Here is a 6,504-nt window from a genome sequence, read left to right on the forward strand (position 1 = left end):
TCTTGCAGAGTCAGGTCTTCGTCTGCGGGGTTGACTGGTCTGGGGGGCCATCACTCTTGTCGAGACGGGTCTGTGCCTGTGGGGTTGACTGTTCCGGGGGACCGTCATTCCTACGAGCCTTGGTCCACTGGTGCAACGCCGCACCTTCGATTCTTGGTCTTCCAGTGAGACGTCACTGACATATTATATCTCTTCATCTCTCATTAACGAATAGGTGATTTGAGAGACTGATTTTTAGGGGATTTCTTGGGGAATTAAAGTGTTGGAGCTGGGAGTAGCTTGGGGACATTATAAGGGTCGATATTATCGCTCCTAAAAACATGTAAATTCCCGTTAAATTTGTTAATTTTAGCTAAAAATGGGTTTCTTCAGCTATTTTAAATGTTGAGTTATGTTAACTTTGATAGAGCTCAGATTTTGCCCCTTTTTAGGACACAAGTTTCTTGAGTTAGTTGAAATCTATTGACGTAGTCAATTTTGTGCTTTCTTGCGCGGGTCCACAATGTCATTTTACACCTAATTTTCAATTAAAATTTAATTACTTCTTTATAGGTGTCAAAATGATTGTATTGGCATCGGGATCATTATTGTGATATGTGGCATTGTTTGGAGGATTCTTAGAAAAGAAAAAGTCATGATTTAGAGATTTGGAGCAAGTGCGTTTGTCTTCGATGTAGGATACAACTTAGTACTATTGGACATTGCGTGTTTATTGTTCTAGCATGATGATTTTCTAAGTGTTGGACTGATAGTTTGGCATGCTTTCCTTGTAGTTATTGTTATTGAATTGATTTAGCCTTATTTTGATTATTTCGGGTAATGTTTTAGGCTGATCATGATTAGTGAGTTGATGTGGTTGTTCCCGTGAGTTGTGAATAGGGTAGGATGACCACAATATTAATGTTGTTGAGCCTTAGCCTAGGTTTGGCTAATGCATGCCTTAGATGCTAACTTTGGTGATTGTGGGCCATCTTTTGGAGAATGAATAATTAGGGTTAAATACGATGCTAGGTTATGACCTTTGGGTAGCCCTATTAGTATGTGCAATTATTTGGCTGTGGTGAGATGAATACCTAGTCTCATTTAGGATCCTACTCCTTTTCGTGCCACATCTAACCCGATGTGAGATTTTTGGAGGGGCTAGATCATGGTGTTGTTATTTCAATGTAAGATTCGAAGATATGCTAGGGTATTATACAGCTGATCTAATGTAAGATTTTGAGAGTTTCTAGCTTTCCATGTAGTCATTGCAATGTAAGATTCTGTGACAGACTTGGTTTTTGTATCTACTCCGATGTAAGATTTTGAAGAATGATAAACCTATTTTGCGACTATTCCAATGTAAGATTCAAAAAGATGCCTACTTTCTTATGGTCATTCTGATGTAAGATTTTGGGATTGATTGGCTTCTCCGATGTAAGATTTCGGGGGATTCTAGGTTCCATATAGTTGTTCTGATGTAAGATGTCGGAATATACTAGATATTGTGTGGCTATTCCAACGTAAGATTTTTGTAGAAGCTTGGTTCTAGTGGGAACGATCCGATGTAAGATTCTGGGAAGACATATGTGTTCTTTACTGAGTTGTGTCTTGTAGTGTAGATCTTGTGTGTACATGTCGGGCTTATGAGGGTTTGATCAGGTTCTTATTTGCATCATTATTACTAATATACTTTTGTTTGTGTTTCTAGGCTTATGGGTGTCTATTTAGGTTTTAGATAGATTTAGTTGTTTCGTTATTTATCTTAGTATCCCTATTGTGATCCATGTCTAGCTAAGCCTTTACTATTGCATCATTACCCTGTTATTTACTCGCTTATTATTATGTTATTGCAATTGCGAGCTCGGTTGCCATATGATGCTTACTAAGTACCTGTCATTTTGGTACTCATACTACACTTTGCATCTTTTTCTCTGATGCATATTTGAGTTCTAGTTGACCACGTTGATTCTTGTGCTACTGTAGCTGGTGTTCCACAGATTGAGGATGAGCTTCTTGGTGTTCGTAGTTGACTCATTTCCTTATGTACATTTATGACTAGTCTTTTGTATTTTGAGATAGTATGTATAGTCTGTATATGTCTAGTCTTGTACTCGGTCTTTTGTAGTAACTTCGTACCAGCATTCAACAGGTTTTGGTGTTCGTGGTTGACTCATTTCCCTATGTACATTTATGACTAGTCTTTTGTATTTTGAGATAGTATGTATATTTTGTATATGTCTAGTCGTGTACTCGATCTTTTGTAGTAGCTTTGTACCAACATTCACCAGGTTTTGGAATGGATCTTTATATGTTTGTCCTCGTTCGAGGGTTGTTTATATTATGGTCTTATTTTCACTACTTTCCCTTAAATCTGCTATATGATGCTCTTGTAGATTTCTTCTACTCCCTAAGCTAGGGTTGATATCAATATGTTCAGTGTGATGTTAAAGTTTATCAGTTTGATTTATTGGTTATCGATTTGTCGATATGTTAAAATATTATAGAACCATTAAGATTATTGATTTGTCAATTATCGATTTTATCAGTTATTGATCGCTATCGGTCTAATCATTAAGATTTAACTCAAAAATTATTGAAGGTCACTTAGAAACAAGATGACAAACCAAATGAACCATGCACGTGATTTGACAGATTGTATCTTGCTCAAAAGCAAACAATGACACACTATAGAATAATTGAGAGTTGAGACAGCCAGAAATAAAAATATGAAATTAAACCCTAAATCAATGACTTTATCTATTGAATGGTATAAATATGATTTATTAATTTACTATCAGATTATCGATCAACTCATTAAGAAAAAATCTCAAATTGTTAAGAAACGATAACCCAATAATTAAAAAGAATCAAAACTGTTACTAAAATCGCTAAATCAATAATCCATAATTGATAAACCTATAAAAAAAATTCAGTTTCGAGTATCGATTTATGTTTGGTTTTGAACAGCGCTACTCTAGGCCCATAATCTTTGGGTTCCAAGCTAAGGGTTGATTTACCTACTGGTGGGAGTTCCTAGGTGTCATAATAACTTGAATTTTTGCATCATGACATTGAACCATCCACACTTTTGTTTCTTTTTCTTTGTTAAAAAAAAAAGAAAGAATAATGTGACTTGACATTCCATTAGGAGAGAGAATTGATATTATTATAGCGTATATAAATAGTTGAGTGATATTATAATCTTAAAAGAAACAAAAGTGATACGACTAGGCAATTTCTACAACATGGATTTAAGGAATTTAATCTTTAATTTCTTGATAATTTTGGTTTATGCTCTTAAAGAAAGGTTCAATACTAATAAACACGTGAATGATTTATTTATTTTTATTTTTTTCTTTTGAGGTTCATGCACTCTTCTTGATGTTTTATTCCATGCCTTTGTATATTTAAATATCATAAGAATTCCAAGAAATTTAACATATTTAAAGCAGAAAAGAGCTTAAAATATCCTTGAACTTGTCACGGCCCGAGTCTACACCCTGGACGTGGTCGGCACTTAAGAACCATTGATGGTCCCCAAGCGAACCCTCATCCTAACTGACTACAAGCGGAAGACCAACTTAAGTATGCAAAAGCTTAAAATGAATAAAAATTCAGGAAACCTAAATACAAAGCTTTAACTCAAAAGAAAACTCTGAATAAAATAAATTATTCAACTCACCATAAAATAGGCAACTTAAGTCTTTAAAATATTTAATAAAATAAATAAATAATACAAACTTCTCAACGACTGACTATCTATGAAGCCTCTAACTGATAAAGATGGAAGTCGGGACAAGACCCACGACATCCTGACTAAACTGAAAAGTAAATAAAATCCTCCAGAAACAAAGAGGCTCACCATAGCTAACTCGAACTCTCGAATGTATCAACGAATCTCCTGTTGATAATCCTAAATACCTGTGTCTGCATCATGAAAAGATGCAGGACAAATGGCTCAGTACGTGGAATGTACGAGCAAGTAAGAGGAATTCTAAAGCATAAACATAAGCTTGAAAAGAATCTGAAAGGAAACTGAAGAACTTACCTGACTCAACTCAACTCAACATAACTGATCTCATTTTAATATAAAACAGTTTTAAAACAAGTGCAATATAAAGAAAAGTTGTTTAAAACATGATGCCAACTCTGTATGTATGCAAAGATACATATAACCCTGAAATGTATGTAAAAATACAAATAATCTGATGTATATAAAAATACAAAATACTGTTGTGGGAGTTTCTCTAACCGACAACCATCACATAAGAGCTATTGTGATGATACAACGATCTTCCTCACGCTGTCAGCGCATCCTATACCTTGCCACAAGTATAGGACCTGAACTACTAAGTGGATCCACTAGTCTATGCGAAAAGGATTCATCTAAAAAGTATGACCCTTTCCTACCCATGATGGCTACATGGTTTATGGGGGCTGTGAGTTGTCTGAACTCTCCCCCATATCGGTGCTCAATACTACTCTCAAAATATATTAGCTCTTTATGTTTTAAAAACATACTCCTTTCTGTGATTTGAGATTAGTGCTAAAAAACTTAGCTCAAAGGCTATCTTGGAAATCAAGGTTTCCTCTCTTGCTTTATTGTGAAAGCATTTACTCTTTACCTGAAAACAAGCCCAAAGGTTCTTTACTGAAAAACTAGCTCAAAGGCTCTTTTGAAAATCTCAGTTTTCCGTTCTTATTTAAATGTGAAAACATTTACTCTTGGGAATACTTAGTTCCCATATATCATTTTAAAGAAAATGAACTTTACTTTACTATTTCCTCAACTTCAAAGATTAAGTCTTAAAACAAAGTTTAAATATTTGTAAAAGACTTCTTAAAATATGGTTCATGCCGAATTATGGACATGAACGACTCAATGCAAGGTTTTCAATAACCATAGATAGAACTCAATACTTGGAACTCAAGAAAATCGAGGATATTACTCATTTCAAGAATGCTCCACTCAGAGGGTTCATACAGAATTATGAGCATGAACTACTCAACTCAAGGACTCAAACATACTTCTCATCTCAAGACTGTTCGACATATCATGTTCATGCGGAATTATGGGCATGAACAACTCAACTCATGGACCTCATGGGTAATAGGTAATAGTCTCATGATTAGGATTATAATCTCGGAAGGGTTAGGAACTCGATACTCAAGACTTAGAACTTGAAGATACTACTCTTTTCAAAGATACTAAACTGATGGAGTTCATGCGGAAGTTATGGGCATGAACGACTTGACTCAAGGGTTAAAATATCAATAAGGAACTCAGGTATTCGACTCTTCTCATTCTCATACTTACTTCTCAAAACTTAGTTCAAAGCAATAGTTGATCTCAAAGGATTCACAATTGAACTCAAAGACTTTCTTGTACTCTACTATTAACTCTCTCTTGAATGTGAATTATGAATTCAAGAGTTATGGTTCATGATATGAAGGATCTTGTAATGATAAAGTAGACTCATGAATACATTCTCTTCATCCTCATACTCACTTGCTCGAGTCTTGAAACAAGTTATTAGAAATTGTAGAAGACTCTTCAAAAGGACTTAAAGGACTTTCTTAGAATGTTTGAAAGAATTTCAAAAACTTAACTCTTAACTCTACCTTGAACTTGAATTATGGATTCAAGGTTGTGATTTGTGATAGGAAAGATCTCATGATGTTTAGGATTGATTTTAGATAGCTAAACATGAGAAAAGATAAAAAAAAATTCACTGCTTGGAAGCTAGTCCGCGACGCGGAGACACATTAAAATAATTGGTCGCGAAATAACTTTTGAGGCAGAGAGGTCCGTGACCTCTCCGTGACGCGAATACAACTTTATGAAATGGGAGGCAGGTCCGCGACGCGGAGTCAAGTGTCAGATTTGTCCGACTTTTCTCTTCTTCGTTTTCTAACCCCAAATCGCCTAAATTCGATTCTTTTGCTCAACTTTTCTTTAGATTCAGATAACCATCACATGTACACAAGAATCTAACTCAAAACTACTTTATAAATCGAAACAATAATCTCAAGAACTCCTAAATCTCAGCCCAATTCAAGAATGAAATTAAATTCAAGAACACATATCAATAACATCAGATTTTTAACTTTCTAGAACAAACTTAACGCTGAAATTTACATGATTGGCGTGTGGGTGAACAAACCCAACACTATGGAAGCTTACATACCTGAAAGAACCATCTTCTTGAAGAACTTGAAGGAAAATCTTGAAAGATGAACCCTAGCCTTAGCTTTTCTTGAATTTCTTGAGCGTAGAATCTTTGGAGTGGATGAGAGGGTTTAGATTTAAGAAAACTAACTTTCTACACATTTAGGGCAATTTAGATGACCTCCCAAGGGTTTTTAGGACTAAAATACCCCTAAAAAAATAATTAAAACGAGGTGAGAGTCGGAATAATTTTTCACCAGGCAGTGAGGTCCGTATTGGCTCCGTAATGCGGAGCCATCGCGGAGCTGCTGCCAGGTTTGTGCGTCATTAGTAAATCAGTCATAACTTTTTAC

The sequence above is a fragment of the Solanum stenotomum genome, chromosome 11 (genome assembly GCF_019186545.1).
Source record: "Solanum stenotomum isolate F172 chromosome 11, ASM1918654v1, whole genome shotgun sequence".
Lineage (NCBI taxonomy): Eukaryota > Viridiplantae > Streptophyta > Magnoliopsida > Solanales > Solanaceae > Solanum > Solanum stenotomum.